At 44.3% G+C, this 13,522-nt stretch overlaps 1 protein-coding gene and 7 non-coding genes across 8 annotated transcripts in view; all 8 read right to left on the bottom strand.

Moving 5' to 3' along the window:
- The window catches only part of LOC143712784 (FGGY carbohydrate kinase domain-containing protein-like), a 328,185-nt gene that overhangs the window by 142,587 nt on the left and 172,076 nt on the right, over positions 1-13,522 (bottom strand). The gene's annotated exons all lie outside the window — the stretch shown is intronic.
- On the bottom strand, positions 836-907 carry trnag-ucc (transfer RNA glycine (anticodon UCC)). Its single transcript has one exon. It is a non-coding gene; the product is annotated as a tRNA-Gly (tRNA).
- Positions 1,985-2,056, bottom strand: trnag-ucc (transfer RNA glycine (anticodon UCC)). Its single transcript has one exon. It is a non-coding gene; the product is annotated as a tRNA-Gly (tRNA).
- Positions 4,520-4,591, bottom strand: trnag-ucc (transfer RNA glycine (anticodon UCC)). Its single transcript has one exon. It is a non-coding gene; the product is annotated as a tRNA-Gly (tRNA).
- Positions 5,583-5,654, bottom strand: trnag-ucc (transfer RNA glycine (anticodon UCC)). The gene has a single exon. It is a non-coding gene; the product is annotated as a tRNA-Gly (tRNA).
- Positions 6,290-6,361, bottom strand: trnag-ucc (transfer RNA glycine (anticodon UCC)). The gene has a single exon. It is a non-coding gene; the product is annotated as a tRNA-Gly (tRNA).
- On the bottom strand, positions 7,509-7,580 carry trnag-ucc (transfer RNA glycine (anticodon UCC)). Its single transcript has one exon. It is a non-coding gene; the product is annotated as a tRNA-Gly (tRNA).
- On the bottom strand, positions 8,924-8,995 carry trnag-ucc (transfer RNA glycine (anticodon UCC)). Its single transcript has one exon. It is a non-coding gene; the product is annotated as a tRNA-Gly (tRNA).

The raw sequence follows: 13,522 nt of genomic DNA, 5'->3' as shown, positions 1-13,522 counted from the left end.
ATTCTATTTTTGTGCACAAAGTTAGTTTATTATATGTAAATCGTACTTAACATGAGTTTCTAATCATTTTTTAATCTAGATACACTTTATGGTAGTTGTGGTCGAGACGAGACTCGAACCTGTAATGTGTATTTTTTCAGGCCCGCCTCCCTGGAATTTCCTGCGTTCTTATTGGCTAGCAACGCTCTACACCTACATGCGACTGGCCCTCCCTGGGATTTCCTGCGTTCTTATTGGCTAGCAACGCTCTAAACCTACATGCGACTGGCCCCCGCGTGGAAGGCAGCTATGCTCACCACTATTGAAGACTGTTGGATGTAGACTGGAAGCCCTGTTCTGCGGTCAGCAAGAATTTTCGCAATACATTAGCAGCTGGCAGGTGCAGATGGACTGAAACTCTCTTTGTTTGGACCTGGCACTTAAAAAAATTGCATGAACTTATTGACTTGACCTACCAGGCACCATATTAAAAAACAAGGTCTCTAATTTAATAATGTAACACGTTTTATACAGACACTTCATATTTAAACGGTATTAGATTATTTTTTGCATTCACTGGCTTCTGTGAAGCGTTGAGCTAAAATGACGCATGACGCCGTTCCTGGAAGCCGCGCTGATCGGATACAACAACCTCTCTCTGCAACTCCTTGTGGAAAGTGGAAAGTATCTCCGCCTGTCACGCGGAGACTGGGGTTCGATTCCCCGACGGGGAGATCCAGTCCTTTACTGCTGCCAAAAGACCTTAACAAAAGTTTTGCTCCAGCAAACAAGTTACAGGAGAAGTTCGCAAGGGGCCCCGGACAACTGTTTTAAAGACAGCTTGAGAAAAATACAATGCATTGGCCGGGAATCGAACCCGGGTCAACTGCTTGGAAGGCAGCTATGCTCACCACTATACCACCAACGCAAGCCTGTTGAATGTAGACTGGAAGCCCTTTTGTGCGGTCAGCAAGAATTTTAGCAGCTGGCAGGTGCAGATGAACTGAAACTCTCTTTGTTTGGACCTGGCACTTAAAAAAATTGCATGAACTTATTGACCTGACCTACCAGGCACCATATTAAAAAACAAGGTCTCTAATTTAATAATGTAACACGTTTTATACAGAAACTTCATATTTAAATGGAATTAGATAATTTTTTGGATTCACTGGCTTCTGTGAAGCGTTGAGCTAAAATGACGCATGACGCTGTTCCTGGAAGCCGCGCTGATCGGATACAACTACCTGTCTCTGAAACTCCTTGTTAGTATAGTGGAAAGTATCTCCGCCTGTCAAGCGGGAGGACGGGGAAGATCCAGTCCTTTACTGCTGCAAAATGACCTTAACAAAAGTTTTGCTCCAGCAAACAAGTTACAGGAGAAGTTGGCAAGGGGCCCCGGACGACTGTTTTAAAGACAGCTTGAGAAAAATGCAATGCGTTGGCTGGGAATCGAACCCATACAGCAAGAATGGACAGACCCAGGAATCGAACCCATAGAGCAATAATGCTCGTAATCAAGGTCTTTAATTTAAAAATGTGACACGTTTTATACAGACACTTCATATTTAAATGGTATTAGATTCTTTTTGTGGATTCACTGGCTTCTGTGAAGCGTTAAGCTAATATGACACCGTTCCTGGAAGTGGGAAGGCTGTTTGCAGCGAGCTGTAGTCGCGCTGATCGGGGGCGACTGCCTGTCTTTGCAACTCCTCGTTAGTATAGTGGAAAGTATCTCCGCCTGTTACACGGAAGAGCGGGATTTGATTCCCCGACGGGAAGATCCAGTCCTTTACTGCTGCCAAAAGACCTTAACAAAAGTTTTGCTCCAGCAAACAAGTTACAGGAGAAGTTGGCAAGGGGCCCCGGACGACTGTTTTAAAGACAGCTTGAGAAAAATGCAATGCGTTGGCCGGGAATCGAACCCATAGAGCAAGAATGGACAGACCCAGGAATCGAACCCATAGCAAGAATGCTCGTTATCAAGGTCTTTAATTTACAAATGTGATGCGTTGGCCGGGAATCGAACCCTGGTCAACTGCTTGGAAGGCAGCTATGCTCACCACTATACCACCAACGCAAGACTGTTGGATGTAGGCTGGAAGCCCAGTTGTGCGGTCAGGAAGAATTTTCGCAATACATTAGCAGCTGGCAGGTGCAGATGAACTGAAACTCTCTTTGTTTGGACCTGGCACTTAAAAAAATTGCATGAACTTATAGACCTGACCTACCAGGCACCATATTAAAAAACAAGGTCTCTAATTTAATAATGTAACAAGTTTAATACAGAAACTTCATATTTAAACGGAATTAGATTATTTTTTGGATTCACTGGCTTCTGTGAAGCGTTGAGCTAAAATGACGCAGGACGCTGTTCCTGGAAGCCGCGCTGATCGGATACAACTACCTGTCTCTGCAACTCCTTGTTAGTATAGTGGAAAGTATCTCCGCCTGTCAAGCGGGAGGACGGGGAAATCCAGTCCTTTACTGCTGCAAAATGACCTTAACAAAAGTTTTGCTCCAGCAAACAAGTTACAGGAGAAGTTGGCAAGGAGCCCGGACGACTGTTTTAAAGACAGCTTGAGAAAAATGCAATGCATTGGCCGGGGATCGAACCCATACAGCAAGAATGGACAGACCCAGGAATCGAACCCATAGCAAGAATGCTCGTAATCAAGGTCTTTAATTTACAAAAGTGATGCGTTGGCCGGGAATCAAACACAGGTCAACTGCTTGGAAGGCAGCTATGCTCACCACTATACTACCAACGCAAGACTGATGGATGTAGGCTGGAAGCCGTATTGTGCGGTCAGCAAGAATTTTCGCAATACATTAGCAGCTGGCAGGTGCAGATTAACTGAAACTCTCTTTGTTTGGACCTGGCACTTAATAAAATTGCATGAACTTATTGACCTGACCTACCAGGCAATGTAGTGATCTTTTTCTTTGTAGAAAAGTTAGAAGCTCAGACCAGGAGACGGTGGAAGTTTTCCAAGCAGAAGTTCTTTATTGCTTGTCGGTAGCTGCAGTCATTCCAACATCGTCTAACTAAGGGAACTTTACATTGTAGTTTATATACATTTCAAGGGGGAGGGATTACATTGTGAGGAACAAAGCATGTAAATGAGCTGAAACATGAGAACAGAACGGTGCAGGACTTCTCGCACTGAGATAAGAACTCCAAGACAAATGGTCTCAGTAATAAAATGGCAGGTGTTCAAACTTGCTCAGCATGCCTCTTCACCCGGTAAAACAATGAGAACAGGAAAAGCCTAGCCTTCTCGTACTGAGATGGGACATTCAGGAATATCCTGCTGGGAACCCCTACCGTTTGCAGAGATTTCCTGGTCTCATCATTTATAAACTTTCTCAATATAAAATACTATTTTATTGGAAATCTAAATTAAACATTTAAATAAAATTTGTAATCCTACAACACCATATTAAAAATATGGTGTCGATCATCGGATACAACTAATATGGTATTTGTATCCGATCAGCCGCGCTGATCGGATACAACTACCTGTCTCTGCAACTCCTCGTTAGTATAGTGGAAAGTATCTCTGCCTGTCACGCGCAAGACCGGGGTTCGATTCCCCGACGGGGAGATCCAGTCCTTTACTGCTGCCAAAAGACCTTAACAAATGTTTTGCTCCAGCAAACAAGTTACAGGAGAAGTTGGCAAGGGGCCACCGACGACTGTTTTAAAGACAGCTTGAGAAAAATGCAATGCGTTGGCCGGGAATCGAACGCATACAGCAAGAATGGACAGACCCACGAATCAAACCCATAGCAAGAATGCTCGTAATCAAGGTCTTTAATTTACAAATGTGATGCGTTGTCCAGGAATCGAACCCGGGTCAACTGCTTTTAAGGCAGCTATGCTCACCACTATACCACCAACACAAGACTGTTGGATGTAGACTGGAAGCCCTCTTGTGCGGTCAGCAAGAATGTTCGCAATATATTAGCAGCTGGCAGGTGCAGATGAATTGAAACTCTCTTTGTTTGGACCTGGCACTTAAAAAAATTGCATGAACTTATTGACCTGACCTACCAGGCACCATATTAAAAAAAAGGGTCTCTAATTTAATAATGTAACACGTTTTATACAGACACTTCATATTTAAACGGTATTAGATTATTTTTTGGATTCACTGGCTTCTGTGAAGCGTTGAGCTAAAATGACGCATGACGCTGTTCCTGGAAGCCGCGCTGATCGGATACAACTACCTGTCTCTGCAACTCTTTGTTAGTATAGTGGAAAATACCTCCGCCTGTCACGCGGAGACTGGGGTTCGATTCCCCGACGGGGAGATCCAGTCCTGTACTGCTGCCAAAAGACCTTAACAAATGTTTTGCTCCAGCAAACAAGTTGCAGGAGAAGTTGGCAAGGGGCCTCGGACGACTGTTTTAAAGACAGCTTGAGAAAAATGCAATGCGTTGGCCGGGAATCGAACCCATACAGCAAGAATGGACAGACCCAGGAATCGAACCCATAGCAAGAATGCTCGTAATCAAGGTCTTTAATTTACAAATGTGATGCGATGGCCGGGAATCGAACCCGGGTCAACTGCTTGGAAGGCAGCTATGCTCACCACTATACCACCAACGCAAGACTGTTGGTTGCAGACTGGAAGCCCTGTTCTGCGGTCAGCAATAATTTTCGCAATACTTTAGCAGCTGGCAGGTGCAGATGAACTGAAACTCTCTTTGTTTGGACCTGGCACTTAAAAAAATTGCATGAACTTATTGACCTGACCTACCAGGCACCATATTAAAAAACAAGGTCTCTAATTTAATAATGTAACACGTTTTATACAGACACTTCATATTTAAACGGTATTAGATTATTTTTTGCATTCACTGGCTTCTGTGAAGCGTTGAGCTAAAATGACGCATGACGCCGTTCCTGCAAGCCGCGCTGATCGGATACAACTACCTGTCTCTGCAACTCCTTGTTAGTATAGTGGAAAGTATCTCCGCCTGTCACACGGAGACTGGGGGTCAGCAATAATTTTCGCAATACTTTAGCAGCTGGCAGGTGCAGATGAACTGAAACTCTCTTTGTTTGGACCTGGCACTTAAAAAAATTGCATGAACTTATTGACCTGACCTACCAGGCACCATATTAAAAAAAAGAGTCTCTAATTTAATAATGTAACACTTTTTATACAGACACTTCATATTTAAACGGTATTAGATTATTTTTTGGATTCACTGGCTTCTGTGAAGCGTTGAGCTAAAATGACGCATGACGCTGTTCCTGGAAGCCGCGCTGATCGGACACAACTACCTGTCTCTGCAACTCTTTGTTAGTATAGTGGAAAGTATCTCCGCCTGTCACGCGGAGACTGGGGTTCGATTCCCCGACGGGGAGATCCAGTCCTGTACTGCTGCCAAAAGACCTTAACAAATGTTTTGCTCCAGCAAACGAGTTGCAGGAGAAGTTGGCAAGGGGCCTCGGACGACTGTTTTAAAGACAGGTTGAGAAAAATGCAATGCGTTGGCCGGGAATCGAACGCATACAGCAAGAATGGACAGACCCAGGAATCGAACCCATAGCAAGAATGCTCGTAATCAAGGTCTTTAATTTACAAATGTGATACGTTGGCCGGGAATCGAACCCGGGTCAACTGCTTGGAAGGCAGCTATGCTCACCACTATACCACCAACGCAAGACTGTTGGATGTAGACCGGAAGCCCTGTTCTCCGGTCAGCAATAATTTTTGCAATACTTTAGCAGCTGGCAGGTGCAGATGAACTGAAACTCTCTTTGTTTGGACCTGGCACTTAAAAAAATTGCATGAACTTATTGACCTGACCTACCAGGCACCATATTAAAAAACAAGGTCTCTAATTTAATAATGTAACACGTTTTATACAGACACTTCATATTTAAACGGTATTAGATTATTTTTTGGATTCACTGGCTTCTGTGAAGCGTTGAGCTAAAATGACGCATGACGCCGTTCCTGCAAGCCGCGCTGATCGGATACAACTACCTGTCTCTGCAACTCCTTGTTAGTATAGTGGAAAGTATCTCCGCCTGTCATGCGGAGACTGGGGTTCGATTCCCCGACGGGGAGATTCAGTCCTTTACTGCTGCCAAAAGACCTTAACAAAAGTTTTGCTCCAGCAAACAAGTTACAGGGAAGTTGGCAAGGGGCCCTGACGACTGTTTTAAAGACAGCTTGAGAAAAATGGAATGCGTTGGCCGGGAATCGAACCCATACAGCAAGAATGGATCGATCCAGGAATCGAACCCATAGCAAGAATGCTCGTAATCAAGGTCTTTAATTTACAAATGTGATGCGTTGGCCGGGAATCGAACCCAGGTCAACTGCTTGGAAGGCAGCTATGCTCACCACTATACCACCAACGCAGGCCTTTGAACGTAGACTGGAAGCCCAGTTGTGCCGTCAGCAAGAATTTTCGCAATACATTAGCAGCTGGCAGGTGCAGATGAACTGAAACTCTCTTTGTTTGGACCTGGCACTTAAAAAAATTGCATGAACTTATTGACCTGACCTACCAGGCACTGTAGTGATCTTTTTCTTTGTAGAAAAGTTAGAAGCTCAGACCAGGAGACAGTAGAAGTTTTCCAAGCAGAAGTTCTTTATTGTTTGTCGGTAGCTGCAGTCATTCCAACATCGTCTAACTAAGGGAACTTTACATTGTAGTTTATATAAATTTCAAGGGGGAGGGATTACATTGTGAGGAACAAAGCATGTAAATGAGTTGAAACATGAGAACAGAACGGTGCAGGACTTCTCGCACTGAGATAAGAACTCCAAGACAAATGGTCTCAGTAATAAAATAGCAGGTGTTCAAACTTGCTCAGCATGACTCTTCACCCGGTAAAACAATGAGAACAGGAAAAGCCTAGCCTTCTCGCACTGAGATGGGACAGTCAGGAATATCCTGCTGGGAACCCCTACCGTTTGCAGAGATTTCCTGGTCTCATCATTTATAAACTTTCTCAATATAAAATACTTTTGTATTGGAAATCTAAATTAAATATTTAAATAAAATTTGTAATCCTACAACACCATATTAAAAAAAAAGGGTCTCTAATTTAATAATGTAACACGTTTTATACAGACACTTCATATTTAAACGGTATTAGATTATTTTTTGGATTCACTGGCTGCTGTGAAGCGTTGAGCTAAAATGACGCATGACGCCGTTCCTGGAAGCCGCGCTGATCGGATACAACTACCTGTCTCTGCAACTCTTTGTTAGTATAGTGGAAAGTACCTCCGCCAGTCACGCGGAGACTGGGGTTCGATTCCCCGACGGGGAGATCCAGTCCTGTACTGCTGCCAAAAGACCTTAACAAATGTTTTGCTCCAGCAAACAAGTTGCAGGAGAAGTTGGCAAGGGGCCTCGGATGACTGTTTTAAAGACAGCTTGAGAAAAATGCAATGCGTTGGCCGGGAATCGAACGCATACAGCAAGAATGGACAGACCCAGGAATCGAACCCATAGCAAGAATGCTCGTAATCAAGGTCTTTAATTTACAAATGTGATACGATGGCCGGGAATCGAACCCGGGTCAACTGCTTGGAAGGCAGCTATGCTGACCACTATACCACCAACGCAAGACTGTTGGATGTAGACTGGAAGCCCTGTTCTGCGGTCAGCAATAATTTTCGCAATACTTTAGCAGCTGGCAGGTGCAGATGAACTGAAACTCTCTTTGTTTGGACCTGGCACTTAAAAAAATTGCATGAACTTATTGACCTGACCTACCAGGCACCATATTAAAAAACAAGGTCTCTAATTTAATAATGTAACACGTTTTATACAGACACTTCATATTTAAACGGTATTAGATTATTTTTTGCATTCACTGGCTTCTGTGAAGCGTTGAGCTAAAATGACGCATGACGCCGTTCCTGCAAGCCGCGCTGATCGGATACAACTACCTGTCTCTGCAACTCCTTGTTAGTATAGTGGAAAGTATCTCCGCCTGTCACACGGAGACTGGGGTTCGATTCCCCGACGGGGAGATTCAGTCCTTTACTGCTGCCAAAAGACCTTAACAAATGTTTTGCTCCAGCAAACAAGTTACAGGGAAGTTGGCAAGGGGCCCGGACGACTGTTTTAAAGACAGCTTGAGAAAAATGCAATGCGTTGGCCGGGAATCGAACCCATACAGCAAGAATGGACAGACCCAGGAATCGAACCCATAGCAAGAATGCTCGTAATCAAGGTCTTTAATTTACAAATGTGATGCGTTGGCCAGCAATCGATCCTGGGTCAACTGCTTGGAAGGCAGCTATGCTCACCACTATACCACCAACGCAAGACTGTTGGATGTAGACCTGAAGCCCTGTTCTGCGGTCAGCAATAATTTTCGCAATACTTTAGCAGCTGGCAGGTGCAGATGAACTGAAACTCTCTTTGTTTGGACCTGGCACTTAAAAAAATTGCATGAACTTATTGACCTGACCTACCAGGCACCATATTAAAAAAAAGGGTCTCTAATTTAATAATGTAACACTTTTTATACAGACACTTCATATTTAAACGGTATTAGATTATTTTTTGGATTCACTGGCTTCTGTGAAGCGTTGAGCTAAAATGACGCATGACGCCGTTCCTGCAAGCCGCGCTGATCGGATACAACTACCTGTCTCTGCAACTCCTTGTTAGTATAGTGGAAAGTATCTCCGCCTGTCACGCGGAGACTGGGGTTCGATTCCCCGACGGGGAGATCCAGTCCTGTACTGCTGCCAAAAGACCTTAACAAATGTTTTGCTCCAGCAAACGAGTTGCAGGAGAAGTTGGCAAGGGGCCTCGGACGACTGTTTTAAAGACAGGTTGAGAAAAATGCAATGCGTTGGCCGGGAATCAACGCATACAGCAAGAATGGACAGACCCAGGAATCGAACCCATAGCAAGAATGCTCGTAATCAAGGTCTTTAATTTACAAATGTGATACGTTGGCCGGGAATCGAACCCGGGTCAACTGCTTGGAAGGCAGCTATGCTCACCACTATACCACCAACGCAAGACTGTTGGATGTAGACCGGAAGCCCTGTTCTGCGGTCAGCAATAATTTTTGCAATACTTTAGCAGCTGGCAGGTGCAGATGAACTGAAACTCTCTTTGTTTGGACCTGGCACTTAAAAAAATTGCATGAACTTATTGACCTGACCTACCAGGCACCATATTAAAAAACAAGAGGTTAATGACACAATATCCTCAAAATCAGGAAATAATAGTACCCCAAACTAACACATACAAGACATAGAGTGCAGTCACCATCACACACACACATATTAGACACATATTTTAACTGTTCATTTTTAATGTTCGCTTTTCATTATATCATCTCTAAAAAGATTTAAATTTTAAGTAAGATTTTAAACTTCACATTTTACTGTAGCTTTTACCTAATTTTACATGGTCTCTTAACCAGTTTCAAAGCATGTCTGTTCATTATTCAGTTGATCTTAGAAAAGTCAGCTGGATTTTGGTTCATTATCACTATTTTGCTTCAGCTTGCTCTAGCAGGCCGATAACAGAAAGACAGACACAGTTACCATCCCTGCCTCCACTCAGACAGTCTCTCTCTCTCTAATGGCGCTTTTCCACTACACAGTACCAGCTCGCCTTGGCTCGGCTCGGCTCGACTCGACTCGCCTTTGTTTGGTTTTCCACTGTGTAAAAGTTGTACCTGTACCTGCTTTCGGGTACTTTTTTTCGTACCACCTCCGGCGAGGTTCTAAGCGAGCTAAGGCGATACTAAAATGTGACGTAATACAATGCCGACTGCTGATTGGTCAGAGAGAATCGTCACTATTCACTGCGTCGTCATTGCACGCGGCAGACGGAGTATCCAGAATAACCAGAGAATAACCCCGCCATTTTTAAATAGTTTGCCCAGATATTCTAAACTTACTATTATGGCAACTCGGAAGAATACGCCGTGGTCAAACGAGGAGGTGCAGACTTTCCTATGTTTGGTTGCCGAAGAAAGGATCCAGCGAGAGCTAGATGGGGCAACGAGGAACGAAAAAGTTTATCAAGAAATCTCCGAACTGCTGTCCCCACATGGCTACAACAGGACTTTCCAGCAATGTAGGGAAAAGTTAAAAAAACTGAAAAGTGACTACAGAGCTGTAAAGGACCACAACGGCCGCAGTGGTTCAAACCGAAAAAGCTGGAAGTGGTACGAACAGATGGACGGTATCTACGGCCATAGACCACCGAGCAACGGGAGGGAGGGTGGACTTGACTCGGCCACCAGTTTGTTGGAGTCGCTGTTGGAGGATGGTAAGTGTTTAAAATTTACATTACATTAATCATGTAGGCGCACTCTGCTTGAGAGTTTTGTTTTCTGTAGGCTGGCTTTTGAAAAGCTGAAGCTCACTTATAACATCGAAGACTGTAAACTTGTGTCGCAGATAACAATTGCTGCTACCGCTAACTATCTGCCATTGCTATTTTCGTATTGTGTTGACTTTTGTATGATCTTTCTATCTAGATTCCTTTTCGACGAGCGAGAATGGTTCAGTGACTCCCACTGATGCCACGTCGGCACCGGAACCAGCGGCACCATCGACACCAACAAGATCAGCAGCGTCGACACCGAGACCCGCAGCAGCGTCGACACCGGCAACCGGTTAGTATAATTGGAGAAAAAGTAAACTCTTCTAGCCTGTTGTCTGTGAATCTGTACACACTTTTTAATATATCATTAATCGTATCAATAACTCATTAATATAACGTAAACGTACTTGAATAACAACAGGAAGCATTCCCAGTTATGGGAATGCAGGATTCATTAATAAACCTGTTCAGTATTTTTATAACTTTCCAGACGTACACCTATACTGTACACATGGTATTTTAAAGTTGACATTTACTAAAATAGATGTTTAATAAATACATTAAATACATTTACTCAGATGTTAAGTCGTTATATACTATATAAGTAATAGTAAGTTGTGGGCTTGTCTTTTTTTATGTAGAAGCTGTAATGATAATACATGTGAACAATTTACAACACACACAACCTTTGAATGAAACGTGACTTGTCCGTTTTTCTTTATAACTCATTCATTGTAATTATTTTTTTGGCCAGGACGGAGGAAACGAAAGAGGGAACAGGAGCATCTGACTGTCCTGAGGGAGATGCAGACATCGGATGTCGAGCAGCTGGAATTGAACCGGGCACAGCGGGAGCGCCATTTACAGATGGCACTCGATGATGCAGCACATGCCCGAGAACTAGAAGCGGCTTTAAGGAGAGAGGAGATGGCTGCAATGTCGTCCTTCAACCAGGCCTTTCTGGGAACCCTGAGCCAGCTTGTCCAGGCACTGAACCGGCGGGATGCTGTTCCACCGCCCCTGGACTGAAACCCCTTTGTTTATTTTAATTTAATGTTTGCACTACATGTAACATATGTATATAGTTGGATGTGTGAATTTATATTAATATTATATTTTTTTCTATTTGTATGCGTGTTTAAATAAAACCTTTTTGAAACTTATTACAAACAGTGTCTTTTTTCAGAATCAGAATCAGAATCAGAAAGAGCTTTATTGCCAAGTGTGCTTGCACACACAAGGAATTTGTTTTGGTGCTGAGGCTTCCAGTGGACATATACAAATACAACAAGAAACATGAAACATAATACTAAGTATCACTTAGTATAAGTATCACCTGAGTTGTAGGATATTGCACTAAACAGTGGGAGTATTGCACTTAAAGGCATATGCCTTGGGAGGTGTGTTAACTGTTCAGAAGGGAAATGGCCTGTGGGAAGAAACTGTTCCTGTGCCGAGATGTTCTTGTGGCCAGTGATCTGAGTCTCCGTCTTGACGGTAACAGTTCAAACAGGTGGTGTCCAGGGTGAGTGGAGTCAGTGATGATTTTACCTGCTCTCTTCCTCACTCTGGAAGAGTACAGGTCCTGGAGGGATGGCAGGGGGGCACCAATGATCCTCTCCGCTGTCCGGACTGTCCGTTGTAGTCTCCTGATGTCTGATTTGGTAGCTGAACCAAACCAGACAGTGATGGAAGTGCATAAGACAGACTCGATGACGGCTGAGTAGAACTGAATCAGCAGCTCCTGTGGCAAGTTGAACTTCCTCAGCTGGCGAAGGAAGTACAGTCTCTGTTGGGCTTTTTTTACAATGGAGTCAATGTGATTGTCCCACTTCAGGTCCTGAGAGATGATAGTGCCCAGGAACCTGAATGACTCCACTGCTTCCACAGTGCTGTTCATGATGGTGAGTGGGGGGAGTGCTGGGCTGTTCCTCCTGAAGTCCACGATCATCTCCACTGTTTTGAGCGTGTTCAGCTCAAGGTTGTTGTAACTGCACCAGACAGCCAGCTGTTCAACCTCCAGTCTGTAAGCAGACTCGTCACCGTTCCGGATGAGACCGATGACAGTGGTGTCGTCGGCAAATTTCAGGAGCTTGACAGTGGGGTCTTTAGAAGTGCAGTCATTAGTGTACAGGGAGAAGAGCAGTGGGGAGAGAACGCACCCTTGAGGGGCGCCAGTGCTGGTGGTGAGAGTCCTGGATGTGTGTTTCCCCAGTCTCACTCGCTGCTGCCGGTCCGTCAGGAAGCTGGAGATCCACTGACAGATCGAGGATGGTATGGAGAGCTGGGTCAGTTTGGCTGTGAGAAGATCAGGCATGATGGTATTGAAGGCAGAACTGAAGTCCACAAAGAGGATCCTTGCATAAGTCCCAGGTCTGTCGAGATGTTGCAGGATATAATGCAGTCCCATGTTGACTGCATCATCCACAGACCTGTTTGCTCTGTAAGCAAACTGAAAGGGATCCAGCAGGGGTCCAGTGATGTCCTTCAGGTGGGCCAACACCAGTCTTTCAAACGACTTCATGACCACAGACGTGAGAGCGACAGGTCTGTAGTCATTAAGTCCAGTGATTTTGGTTTTTTTGGGGACAGGAATGATAGTGGAGCGTTTGAAGCAGCAGGGAACTTCACACTGCTCCAATGATCTATTGAAGATCTGTGTGAAGACCGGGGCCAGTTGGTCAGCACAGGCTTTTAAACAAGCAGATGAGATGCCGTCTGGGCCTGAGGCTTTCCTAGTCTTCTGTTTTTTGAAGACTCGGCTCACGTCCTCCACACAGACCTTAAGCTCAGGTTGGATGGCAGGAGGGGGGAGTGGGATTGCAGGAGGTGATGGTGAATGTGTGAAGTGCAGGTTAGAGCCGGTGTGTGGTGTGAATGAGGGCTTTTCAAACCTGCAATAAAATGAATTTAAATCGTCAGCCAGGTGTTGATTGTCCACAGATCGGGGGGATGGTGACTTGTAGTTGGTGATGTTCCTCAGGCCATTCCAGACTGATAATGGGTCGTTGGATGAAAACTGGTTTTTCAGTTTTTCAGAGTAGTTCCTTTTAGCAACTCTGATCTCCTTTGTCAGTCTGTTTCTGGCCTGGTTATACAAGATTTTATCCCCACTTCTGTAAACATCCTCTTTGGCATGACGAAGGTGTTTGAGTTTCCCAGTAAACCATGGTTTATCATTAGTAAATGATAAGAATGTCCT

This window comes from Siphateles boraxobius, unplaced genomic scaffold (assembly GCF_051911475.1).
Source record: "Siphateles boraxobius isolate OS27281-9 unplaced genomic scaffold, OSU_SipBor_1 51, whole genome shotgun sequence".
Classification (NCBI taxonomy): domain Eukaryota; kingdom Metazoa; phylum Chordata; class Actinopteri; order Cypriniformes; family Leuciscidae; genus Siphateles; species Siphateles boraxobius.
This window is presented reverse-complemented; position numbering and strand designations above follow the sequence as displayed.